A 13,399-nucleotide genomic window follows, 5' to 3' on the forward strand; every position below is an offset into this window, starting at 1 on the left:
TTGTATGTAAATAAAAGATTTTATATATATATATATAAAATAAAATATATATAAAGAAACCAGAGAAACTTAATATAGACTAGAAGAAAGAGGTAGGAAAGACTTCTCTAGAGAAGGGACAGTAGATAGGAACTTCACGTTAAGAAGAGACCGCCTGAGTGAAGAAGGGCAAGGCAGTGAGGTGAGGGTGCGAAGAAAGGAGCATAGAGAAGCACCCCTGGAAGAGCGGCAAGGGGAAAGGCCTCGTGGTTTCTGCATGAGAAGAAGTCCCGCCAGGCCTGAGCCTAGAAAGTCAGGAAAGGACCTGTACTAGATGGGGCCAATGTGCTGGCACCAGAGAGTGAGGACCATGGTGAGGACGCTAAACTTCACCCCACTGGCAACAGAAAGCCATATTTGAGTCAAAGTGCCTTCTGAGAGGCTAACTCTGAGATGGACTGGAGAGGACATGGGAAGGCCAGACAGTTGACACCACGGCAGAGAGGAGGTGGCGTCTTGCCTTTTGGTGGCAGCAGCAGTGACAAGGGGCAGACTTGTTATTTTGAATATAGTATCAATATGAACATTGCTCCTATAGTATAGAACATCTCTGATTGTGTGTATTTTATTGTTTCTACGGTTCACTGAGGTGTCACTGAGAGGCACCTCCTCTTTTCTGTAACAGGCAGCTACTGAACATGAATTCATCAGAGCAACGCCGGGAACATGAAGACGCGTCCAGGGTGACTGATTCAAGTCAGAAGGAAGGAAATGGGGTTTCAAGCTTTTCTAACTATCACTTGCCACCAAAACCCATCACCATAGCCAAGCAGCACCCCTCAGTCAGGGCTGTGGTTAGGGGACAGGCATTTGGCCTCTCTGCACTGTGGGACCCACAGCAGGGATAACACTTCTGAATGAAAATCTCAATCAATTCATATTCGCTATTTTACAGACTCATTTCTGGAAGATGCCAATGCGAGCATTCTAACACCTTCTGCATTTTTACATCTCACTTGAGTCCCTCACTTTTACACTCTGCTTTATTACCATTTTAGTTGATTTCATCACAGCTTCATGGAAAACAACTTCGCTGACGACCATTTCCTGTCATTATGGGGGCAGAACTGCAGTCATGGCCCGCTTGAGCACTAGGTAGATTTTATGATAATTTTACCACAGGTAATGTTGTGATTTTTAAGTACATTCTCTCTTGTAGCACTGTACCGACTCCTGTCCTTAGAAAGATAAGTATCTAATGCAGCTATAAAAGAAACATACCCATCTTCACAATATTAATGAGCCAATAAATTCAAAAAGATTGCTGTGTCCCTGCCTGGTTCACCTAACAGGCTCCCATTTTCATACCACTGCCTCATTTTGCACAAATCAGTGACCCACTCTCACCCTGTGGCATAGCATTATGAAGCAGCAAGGGCCCAGTGGTGTGGAGACCCCTCCCAAACATTTACTGCAGCAAGCAATTGCTTCCACAGCCTCCAAATCCTAAAGTTTCCTGTGGCCCAAAAAGCATAGCCTGCCTCATGTTAGTAACTGTGTGACGCCTTGGTTCCCAAGGCTCCGGGAATCTTTTCTTCCCAATCCTCCCTCCCATTTACAACATGTTCCCTAACAGACAGCAGACAGCACAGGCACACACTGAACACGCACAGTTTAATGGGCTCTGAAATATGCAGCAGCCTGTGAGATCAGCACAATCAAGCCAGTAAAACTCCGTGCTGGCCCATCCGCTGTCTTTCTTCACCCAGCCTCACACTGTCGAGACTCAGCCGCAGACTCAATCACACAGTAGCTGCTCTGTTGTATTTCACAGCTTCCAACCAGGTTCTTCAGTCCTCGGTTCATTCTGCAGGATTACCAGGTGAGTCACCACACTGCAGGCCAGCATTTTCCCTCACCCACACAAAGGACAATTCTCAACTGAACAGACCATATAGTTAAGAGCTCTGAGCCACTGGCCCTGTCTGCCACTCAGTCATGTCTCTCTGTTAAAGAGGGCAACATGGAAATAGTTTCCTTTGGGGCTGGGAGGTGATTCAGTTGGTAAAATGCTTCAGACACAAACACGAGGAGCTCAGCACAATCTCCAGCCTCCATGAAAAAGCTAGGTGTGGTGGGTGACCTGCTAGGGTAGAAAGAGGTGGATCCCTGGAGCTCACTGGGTAGCCAAGCAGGTAAATTGATGAGCTCAAGGTTCAGTGAGAGATCCTATCTCAAAAAATAAGATAACAGAAGCTATCACAGATATGCACATTGACATACGGCCTCCACATGCATACTTACACAGCTGCACAGCATCACCCCCAATACAAACCCATGCACAAACACACACACAAAGAAACATTAATCCCCCCCCCTTTTCTACAAAAAGGTTTCACATATTCGCTGAAAACATGTAAATGAAGAAAAAAATACTTTAAAAACTACTTCTGAACCTACCATCTAGGAAATGTATCCACATGTCCAACTCTTCAGTTATATACTGCCATAGCTTAAACTTGCACTCCAGAATTCAGATGCCCCAGAATTCAGATGCTGAAGCTCTCATACAGGTTCTTCAAAAATGGAACTATGATGACATGATGGACCTTTATAATCACACCTGACCAGTATCCTTATAAAAAAGGAAACGACACCACAGAAGAGGCCAGAGAGATGAAAGGCCAAGAAAGGACACAGAGAAAGATGGCCACCTCCATGCCAAGAGGAGGGTTGTTCAAAGAAAGTGAGTTTGCTAACACTATGACTTGAGCCTCCGACCTTCAGAACCGTGAGAAACTGTGGTTCTGTCCTGTAGACCACCCTCCTGCTCTAGGGTATTTCTATGGCTGTCTTAACAAATGAATAGGTACACATGTAAAGATATATACATTACCTTTAATTTTAAAATATCAGCATCCTATTGCTAAAGGGTATATCTTCCTTCTATTTTACATTATACCGTGGGTGTTCCCTGCACTGTAAATGACTATACAGAAACTGTGACATGTGGGTGTGTCATAACCTATTCCATTGTGTCCTTACTGTGGGACAATGTGTAGTCCTTCACCTTACTGGGTTACCATAAATAATACACACTCAACGTTTTTACAGAGGAAATGTTTCCTTGGGATAAACTACTAAAAGCAGAAATGGTAGGGCATGGTTTTACTGGCTACTTTCATGTCAACTTGACCCAAACTAGAATCACTTGGGAAGAGACTCTCAGTTGAGACAATGCCCCCATTAGGTTGGTCTGAAGAGTCAGATGGTGGTGGCGCACAACTTTAATCCCATCACTAGGGAGGCCGAGGCAGGCGGATCTCTGTGAGTTTGAAGCCAGCCTGGTCTACAAATTGAGTTCCAGGACAGCCAGGGCTACACAGAGAAATCCTGTTTCGAAAAACCAAAAAGATTGGTCTGTAGGCAAGCCTGTAGGGCATTTTCTTAATTAGTGATTGAAGTGGGAGGACCTAGCCCATTGTGGGTGGTTCCATCTCTGGGTTGGTAGTTTTGGGTTCTTTAAGAAAGCAGGCAAGAGATCAATTGAGGGGGCTTGAGACATGACTCAGCAATTAAGAGCATTGACTGCTCTTCCAGAGGTCCTGGGTTCAATTTCCAGCACCCACATAGCAGCTCACAATTGCCTATAACTCCAGTTCCAGGGGATCTAACACTCTCACACAGATATACATGTAAGCAAAACACCAATAAAATAAACAGATAATTTAAAAACAGTTGAGAGAGTAAGAGAGAGAGAGAGAGAGAGAGAGAGAGAGAGAGAGAGAGAGAGAGAGGAGATCGATCGATCAAGCCAGTAAGCAGAACTCCTCCATGTCCTCTCCATCAGCTCCTGCCTCCAGGTTCCTGCCCTGCTTGAATTCCTGTTCTTACTTCCTTCAGAGATGGCCTTGGATTTGGAAGTGTAAGCCCGCTCATTTTTTTAGTTATGGTGATTCATTACAGAGACCCTAACTAAGGCAGGGCTTGGTACCAGGCTCACGGGGTAGTGCTGTAACTGACCTGACCATGTTGTTTTGGGGGAGGATCATGGAGTTGTTTAGAACTTGGGGCTGGAAAAGCCACTGAGTGCTCAGAGCTTACTGAGCTGTTGTGGGACCTGGAAGATCCTGCTGAGAGCAGTGCAGAGGATGGAGGCCTGGACTGAGCGGTTTCAGAGGGAAGTCTGACAGCCTTAAAGACTTGAACAGGACTCTTGGGTACTTGGAATTAAGAATCCACGGTTCTAGCCAGGCAGTGGTGGTGCATGCCTTTAATCCCAGCACTCAGGAGGCAGAGGCAGGTGGATCTCTGTGAGTTCGAGGCCAGCCTGGTCTACAGAGTAGGATCCAGGACAGGCACCAAAACTACACAGAGAAACCGTCTCGAAAAACAAAACAACAAAAAAGAATCCACTGTTCTGGTCATTTGGAGCTGAAGAATTGGCAATGATTAAGAAACCAGAACCGTGTTGCGGCGCACACCTTTAATCCCAGTCCTTGGGAGGCAGAGGCAGGCGGATCTCTGTGAGTTTGAGGCCAACCTGGTCTTCAAAGTGAGTTCCAGCACAGCTAGGGCTGTTACACAGAGAAACCCTGCCTTGAAAAACCAAAAACCGGATAGAGCTGAGAAATTAGCAGTGATTAGCAAGAGACTAGCATTATTAAGAACTGTATAACATCTGGGAATATTTCTCCTCAGGGTCAGCACACAGAAGCTGTGGTCCAGAGAGGGCTGAGCCACATCTCACTTGACAGCCAAACTTGGTAATGTGTAAGAGTCACCCCAATGGTACTAGTTTTGAAGGCATGAAGGGGTCATAGAGAGTAGGTGAGGTTTGGGACAAGGAGAGGGTAGCAAGAGGCCTTTGGTGAAGGTATGGCCTCAGTTCAGTAGACATCCCAGGATTGAAGGGATTCATGGAAAGCAGTTGAGGCTTGGCATCATGTAGCAGGGTCACAGTCCCTGAAGAGAGTCAGGAGAGGCTATTAATAAAGGTACTGCCCAAGTGCAGCAGAAGACCCCAACTTTCTGGAGGTATCAGTACCATGGGATTAACTATCAAGGACAGTAGCAGCTGTGGGTACAGCCAGCCTGAGCCTAGGAGTCTAGCTGTGTGTTCCATGAGTGTCAGAACTGGAGAAATGGAGCTGTCCCAAGGTCTTTTGGAGCCCAGAGGATCATGAGTGGCTCCCAGATGTCAAATACTGAACTTGTTATGCTGTTGAACTTTGGTATGCATTGATATATAACAGTGTCCTGGTTCTTTCCTCTATATTTAACTTGTGTTTTGATTTTAAAGGAGCTCATGGTTAAGAGACTTTAGGATTTTATAGAGATTTTGATATTTTGGAGAGACACTGGATATTTTAGAAAGACAACTTTTACCATGTTTGAATTTTTAAAGACTCTGGAGCTTTTAAAATTTGGAATATTTTATATTGTAATATTAATATAACATCTTGGGGGCAACAAGAAAGGAAGGATTATAGCTTCATAAGTGATGTGTCTGTGTGTCAAGTTGACAAGGGGTCGATTTTGCTGGCTAGTTTTTATGTTAACTTGATACAAGGTCATGTCTTCTTAGAAGGAATCTTAATTGAGAATATACCTCCATAGGATTGGCCTATAGGGCATTTTCTTGACTAATGATTGATGTGGGAGGATTCAGTTCACTGTGGGCATGCCATCTCTGGCCAGGTGATCCTGGATGGAATAAGAGGGCGGTGGTGGTGCACACCTTTAATTCCAGCACTTGGGAAGTAGAGGCAGGCAGATCTCTGTGTGTCCAAGGCCAGCCTGGTCTACAGAGTGAGTTCCAGGACAGGTTCTAAAGCTACACAGAGAAACCCTGTCTTGAAAAACAAAACAAAATGAAGGAGGAAGGGACGACGGGGGGGGGGGGGGGGTAGAGAGAGAGAGAGCACAAGAAAAAGAAGGAAAGAAGGAAGGAAGGAAGGAAGGAAGGAAGGAAGGAAGGAAGGAAGGAAGGAAGGAAGGAAGGAATCTGAGCAAGCCACAAGGAGCATGCCAGTAAGCAGCAGCACCCCTCTAGGGCCTCTGCATCAGTTCCTGCCTCCAGGTTCCTGTCTTAAGTTCCTGCCCTGACTTCCCTCAGCGTTAGAGTGTGACCTGAGAGTTGTAAGATCAAATAAACCCGTTCTTTCCCAGGTGGCTTTTGGTCATGGTTTTGTATCACAGCAATGGAAAGCCTAAGACAAAGTTGTATTTAAAAGACTCTTCATGGACACTGCCACACTGTCTTCAAGAAAATTTGAATACACATTTCAGTAGCACAGCCCTGCTCCTTTCTCAGCATCCGCACTGTTTCATTGAAAATGTTTCTGTCAACAAGATTTTAGAGTCAAACTTGACAAGCTGATTTTCAAGATCATTGAAAAAGAAAATTTGAAGAACAGCCTAAAATTTTTAGAGAGTTGAGTCACCATGAGTGTAGATGTTCAATATGACAAAAAATAGCTCACAAAATAGAAAAGCTATGATGCATATGTAAAGTCATGATATGCTATTTGAAACTAATGAAAAAAAATATATTTTAAAAGGCACAGAATGGATGTCCATAATGTACAAATTACTAAAACAGCTAAGTAGTCAAAAGGAAAAGCAGGCAAAGAACATGTCAAGAAGAGATTCTTTAAAAAGAGAAATGGGGGCTGGAAAGACGGCTCAGTGGTTAAGGGTACTTGCTCTTCTTGTAGAGGATGTGGGTTTGATTTACAGTACCCACATCTGGCAGCTCACTACTACCTGTAACTCCAATTCCAGGGGATCTGATGCCCTCTTCTGATATCCATGGGCAATGCACATTCACGTGTACAAACCCACATCCACACACAAACATTTATATGTAATTATTAAAAATTAAAACCTTTAAGGGGGGGAGAGTCAAAAAGCACAAAAAGATATTTAATTCTAGTGCTAACCAGAATGAATCAAAGTTAAATAGGAATATTTTATTTTACTGCATGCACTCCTATATTGCTTGTACTTTTTAAGTTGTAATTAGCAATTTATAATTATATGAATTTAAGTAGCAGCAAGTAGTGCCATAGTTGATTAATACAATATGAAATAATTAAATTAAATCAGTTACTATTTCCTTTACTTCAAATATTGAACTTTTTGTAATGAACAAGTTTGAAATTTCCTCTTTGCAATCTGAAGTTTATAATAATTAACTATATTTAGCAGGCTCTTTCTGCAGGGCATTTACACCCGTCGGCAATCACCTCCTCACTCTCCACCCCAGCCTGTGTAGCCACCCTTCTACTCCTGAGTCTGTGAGCTCAGCTTGTTGTATCCCCCAGGAGAGTGGCAGTGTATTTGCCTTTTCTGTGTTTGCTTTGCTCTGCTGAACATGATCTGCAGTTCCACACACTGTCACATGACAAGATTCCCTTCTCTTAAAACCATACTGTAACCTATCACATGCCTGTATTCCATCTTCACAGGAGCTGCAGGCATGGTGTGAAACAATCTTTTTGTACACTGTGAAGATGTGTCACTCTGACTGCTATAATAAAAAGCTGAATGGCCAATAGCTAGGCAGGATTTCCAGGCCCAGAGGATGCTGGGAAGAAGGGAGGAGATGTCATAATACATGGAGCAAGCAGGATAGGCAGTGTATAGATGAGATATGAACCTCAGGGAAGCACATAGATTAACAGAAGTGGGTTAAGTTATGAGAGCTAGCTAAAAACAAGCATAAGCTACTGGTGAGCTTTCATAATTAATAATAAGTCTCCACGTGGTTATTTGGAAGCTGGCAGGCAGGACAGAAAAATCTGCCTACACAGGCATTTCTTAAACTGCCTTAAAAACTTTTGAGCAAAACCTCAGAAGTGAGAGTGTATTAGATGGTAACTTAGTTTTGATAAACTCCCATAGTTTTTACTAGTGTTTATTCACATTCCTACAGAAAACAGGAAGAAGGACCCTCTTCTCTACACCCTATTGCACAAAACCTAATTGGTCTTATATTAAAAACCCAGAGCCAGATATTGGGGTAAATGCTAAAAAATCAGAGGAAACAAGCCACAGCCACTTCTCACCTCACCAACTCTTCAGCTGAAAGGGGAAGATCCTTTCTCCATGAATCCTCAGACTGAATGCCCCTGAGTCCTCAGCTGAAAGGGTGTTGAACTCCTGTCTCCTCCTGCTTTATATTCCTATATATGCCCAGCCACACCACTTCCTGTCTCAACCTTCCAAGTGCTGGGATTAAGGGTGTGTGCCACCATTGCCTGGCCTCTATGTTTAATCTAGTGGCTGGCTCTGTCCTCTGATCTTCAGGCAAATTTTATTTGTTAGAGTACAAACAAAATATCACCACAACACCCTTATGAACACTTTTTCTTTTTATCTTTGATAGCAGCTATCCTGACAGGTAAGACCTAGCTCACTGGAAATCTGCATTTCCCTAATGATTAAAGATCGAAGCACTTTTTTTTTTTTTTTTTTTTTTTTTTTTTTTTTTCTGTTGGCCATTTGTATGTCTTCTGTGAACTGTCTATGTGGTTCCCTGGCACAGACTTTTTAAACTGCTTTTTCTTTTTCCTTGCTATTGAGTTGCTTGAGCTCCTCCTCATACATTTGGGGCACAATCTCTATTAGGTACATGGCTTTTAAATACTTTTTTCCCACCTGAAGATCATCTCTATACATTGTGAATTGTTTATTTCGATGGGTAGAAGCTTTTTGGTTTCATTTGTCCCTTTTTGCTTTTCTTGTATTCTCTTTCGGAGTTAAGGAAAAAACAACTGAACCAATGCATAGTTTGTTGTCTTATGCTCTGCGACCCCAGGTATTTTCTCTAGTGGCTTTATAGTCTCTGCTCTTTTGGTTAAGTGCTTAATTCATTTAAACTTGAGTTCTGAGTGTGGATGTGATAGGGTTCACTTTCACTCTTATGCATGTGGATATTCAGTTTTCCCAAGCCTGTTTGCTGAAGAGACTCTTCTTTTCACATTCCATATTCTTAGCATGGTGGTCAATAAACCAACACTTGCTTCAAATGTAGACAGAGAGGGCAGCCAAAGAGTGCTGCTGACCATGGTGCTGTTATCAAACCTTCCTTACCCTTGTTGTTTCCCTTCATCACCCAAACACCCATGCTACAAATAAAGACACAGAAACAAAGGGGAGAGAGCAATGTGGCACCCAAGTCCTCTCCTATTGTGAAAACAAAGGTAGACAGAGCTGGTCGAGGGCGCCTGTAGCCGTCAATCAAGAGAGCGCTCCTTTCCCTACTGCATATACTTGGCACAGAAGTCAAAAGTCAACTGTCTGCACATGTGGTTCCTTTCCAGGTTCGTTTTTCTCTCTTCGTAAGTATGCTCCTTTCTTCTCTCCCCACTCTTGCCCGTATGCCAGCTTTTCCTTCCTACACGTCTACTCCCGTGTCAGCAGCATGCATCCTTAGTGTGCAGTACTAACTTTAAACACAATGGTGACAGTCCTCCTCGTTCATTTTCTTCTCTTATTTCAGTGTCTGACCTAACAACCTTTTCATTTCACATAAGACCTTTGGAATGTGTTAACTTAGCAGACCATGAGCTTTCAGCCTCCCCAGGGCTAAGAATGCCACCAGATAGCACCTACAATCCATAACAGTTTCTCCTACTTTGCTGTACCCCACCTACATCATGTCTCACCAGTAGATATGGCAAAGGCTTTGATTTATCACTTTTTTCCATTCTGTGGCATATCACCACTTCCACATGGAAACAAGTTACTAAGGCACGAGGTGATCCACCGGGAGCAGTTCTACCTCAGAAGCAAGTCACGTGCTGAGCACTGGCGATCCTCCTGGGCTTTTTTACTTCCGCTCTACTCCATAAGGTCTAGCCTGGTCCATGTCCTGCACCAGGGGCTCTTCTAACCCCACCCCCTCAGTCCAGGCTAGAGCTCCTGTTCAGCTCAGTGTTCCTATTGCACCTGCTGCCACCTCTCACTACATAACCTCCTTCACTGTGTTGTCGCCTGCCCTCTTCTAGGTCCTTCTCCTCTGCCAGCACACACGAACCTCCCAGGCAGAAACTACACCTGCGTCTCCTCTCCAGAGTGCCTAAAATACGCTTGGCAGACTCTTAATGAGTGTCTACTTAATGCCAAGTGGTTTACATAGCTCAACAGTTAAGTTTCACTGACAGAAATAGCCTTCCTATCTAGTTTGAGGAATTGGTCTGGGAAGGAACAGCCCCCTGGCACACCACAGTGGAAACTTATTGGCACCATCCTAGGAAACTACCTTCATTAAAGCCCCCAGGGCACCCTGTGAAACCTGATGGCAGCTCCTAGTCACACTCCCATTTTCATATGCTAATGAACTTCCCCAAGGCCAAATCTGTGTTTCTGAGGCAGAGGACACATTTTTCTAAACAAAGTTATGAAGCACACGAGTTATGATACATCCCTAGTTTAATGGATGCAAAGACCATTTGTGGCCTGATTTCCAACTGTTTGCTTTTCCTGGAAATTTACAGCACTTCAAACATACTGTTACAATCTGAGTACCTTTAAATGAGTCACAAGCATAGTCCACCTACTCCCTGCATTCAACTCCTTGGAGGGAAATACATGTTACCTACTTTTGTTGCTAGATAAATTAGCATGTTACACTCAACAAAATGTATTCAGTTCAAGATCTAACTTCAAAACACCATTCTTCACAAAGCCATTATCTTACCAGGGAAAAAATGTGTTGAGAGCCCTTCAGATCTCAACTAAACTCCTACCCTTTTCGCAGTCTGTCTGTTGTTCCTCAACCTGCAAATGTCTACCCTTGTCCAGGTGCCTCCCATGCCCGAGTCGGACGGTAGGCCGCACATAGGAGGAGACTGCTGTTTGGCCTCTGTACCACTCACCTGTCCTCAGCTCCTCGCCTAGCCCTTGTCTGAACCTTACCAATCGCTGCACTCAAACTCCCTTTACCAGCTTGGCTTCTGGTTCTGCCAAGAAGAAACTGGATAGACTCATAAGCGAAAGCTATTTTAAAAATAAAAAAGAAATGCAAATGGCCCTTAACATATATCCAGGTGCGAAGAGGATTGGTTCTCTCAGCAATAATTCTAAGAGCAGCAGATGAACACAATGTCAGTGCCCTGTTTACAGATCACAGGCCAGGGGTGGCAGCAGGGAGGGAGGCATGTTTGTCCCATAGCTTCAGCAGCAGACCTGTGCTGGGGCACCTGTTACCTAAGAACCACAACAGAGAGCCACTGGACTGCCTGGCCCTATGCCAGCCGACAGAGGCGAACACGTGTCTAAAGCCAATGAGAGATCTCTGTTCCATGATTGAAACAGTTTAAAGGAGCCTGGACTTAGAACCTGGCTCCATGCTCTAGTTGGTGTCTCTCAGGGAGTACGAAGAGCAGGACAGCCAAGGACGAGGAAGGACAGGGACTTAGGACAGTACAGATCTTCCGAAGCTCCAGAAGATCTCGAGAAGGGAGCCTAGACTCTTGGAAGGCTCAACACTGCTCCAATACCAGCTCTGTTTACTGCTCCCCCAGGTCTTCTAAGAGCTAAGTCTATTCATCTGGAAGACTCACAAGAGAAAGCTGTTTAAGAAATAAAAAAGAAATGCAAACGGCCCTTTAACATATAAAAAGCAGCTCAATTTCTCTCCTAAGAGAAGGACAGTTAAACTGCAATGAGATCTATCTCCTGCCTAAACTAGGGAAACCCAAAAGCATGATGACATGCTCCACTGGCACAGCTGTGAGAGAGCAGTCCCCCATACAACGCCAGCCAAAGTCTGCACACAGCATCTTCTCTGACTCTGTGTGTATTCCCTCTCGGACTGTGAAAGCCCTCTTGTAGGAATCTGTCTCAAAAGTAAATGAGCCAAAATGGGAAAAGATGAACGTACAAGGCAATCAAAACCATTTGTAGTAGCAAGACTGAAAAATAGTACAAAGGGTTCATCAACAGAGAACTCACTAAACAGACTCGGTTCATCTATAAAGAGTACTATGGAGCTATAAAAATAAATGAACAGCATGTTTCTTCATCTTAGCCCTAGCATAAACATTAAGTACTATGAAATGAAGCTCCCAGCAAAAAATCTACACCTGTATTCAAGATTTTACAAGGCTGACTGGCTGACCAGAACTTCCTGACTATGGAGAGCTGAAATGTAGATCCAGAGCAAATTATCTTGGGCAACCTCTGTTCCCTTTATAGCCATGCATTGCCTGGCCCTGTGTCTAACCTAATACCCTGTCAACTCTCAGGTGAAGCCTGTGGAATGTATTAGCAGACCACTAGCTCTCACTGACCCCAAAGCTAAAAACACAGTCAGACAGCCTCTGAAATCTATGGCGTTCCGCCTGCTTTGCTGAGACCCACCTCCACTGTTCTCAACGTATCTGGCAAACACTCGATGACTTTTGTTCCATGGCTGTAAGAAGTTCTTGTGACCAAGTTTAGGTTGGCACACTTTTCTAGGGTACAGTCCCTCCTCAGATAGGGATGTCTTACTCCTCAGAATGAACTGTCTTACTCTATCTGAGCGCAGAGCTGTGCTGTGTTGCGTTCTGCAGTCAAATACGGCCCAAGGATGACCCACTCTCACCTGCAACGTCGCTGTACCCTCTGTGGCCACCGGTTTGCACTGGCTCCTCGGTGGGGCTGTGAGTTCTTCCTGGTGCTCAGGCCCCTTTTGTTCGGGCCACGGTCTGCTGGTTGATTCCGAGCTGGCTGTTAGCTACCCTCGTCCTGTTTTCAGAGCATGTGGTCAAAGCATTCATCACTAGCATTCAGCCCTTTTCTGCTGTCTTCTCCCATGTCTAGTTCTGTGGCTCTTATCAACCTTGCTTCTTTTAGTTTAGAAGTTCTATGGCTGCCTGAACATGAAGATTCCAGAAGGGCAGAGGAATCGGGAAACTTCTCAGGGCATGCAAAGACTTCACTGAGAGCCCGTGTCAATCTACCCCATTGCTTTCAACCCCAAAGTGTGGTATGTTGTCACAGGCTAGCTTATGTACACAGGCTAGCCTATACACACAGGGTGTCCACCAGTGTGTCAGCCCCACATTCCTGTGAATATACAGGATAAACATGAGACACAGTGAGAGGGGCGAGCCTCGGGGTGAGGCTATTCTCATCAGTGCAGCATATATTTGATCCAAAACACATATCCTACAAGCTATGATAGAAGGTTGCAATTTTTGAGAAAGAAAAAAAAGGGAAATTGAAACTCAAGGAAGGAGAAAGTGTTTGGTAGTCAAGCTAGTCTTATGTTCCACTGCTCTGGAAATCTAACCTACAGGGTTGTTTTTTAAATGGTTGAACTATGATAAATAATAATGTACATTTAACTAAAAGTCCTAGGCAATAAAACTAAAGATTATAAATGGGCATACTAAGGAATTTAAAAACATGTGAGAAATGATGA

General features: G+C 44.1%; 1 protein-coding gene across 3 annotated transcripts in view; it reads right to left on the reverse strand.

Moving 5' to 3' along the window:
• Nucleotides 1-13,399, reverse strand: part of Btbd9 (BTB domain containing 9) — a 369,488-nt gene that overhangs the window by 107,809 nt on the left and 248,280 nt on the right. The gene's annotated exons all lie outside the window — the stretch shown is intronic.

Source organism: Peromyscus leucopus, chromosome 16_21 (assembly GCF_004664715.2).
Source record: "Peromyscus leucopus breed LL Stock chromosome 16_21, UCI_PerLeu_2.1, whole genome shotgun sequence".
Taxonomy (NCBI): Eukaryota; Metazoa; Chordata; class Mammalia; order Rodentia; family Cricetidae; genus Peromyscus; species Peromyscus leucopus.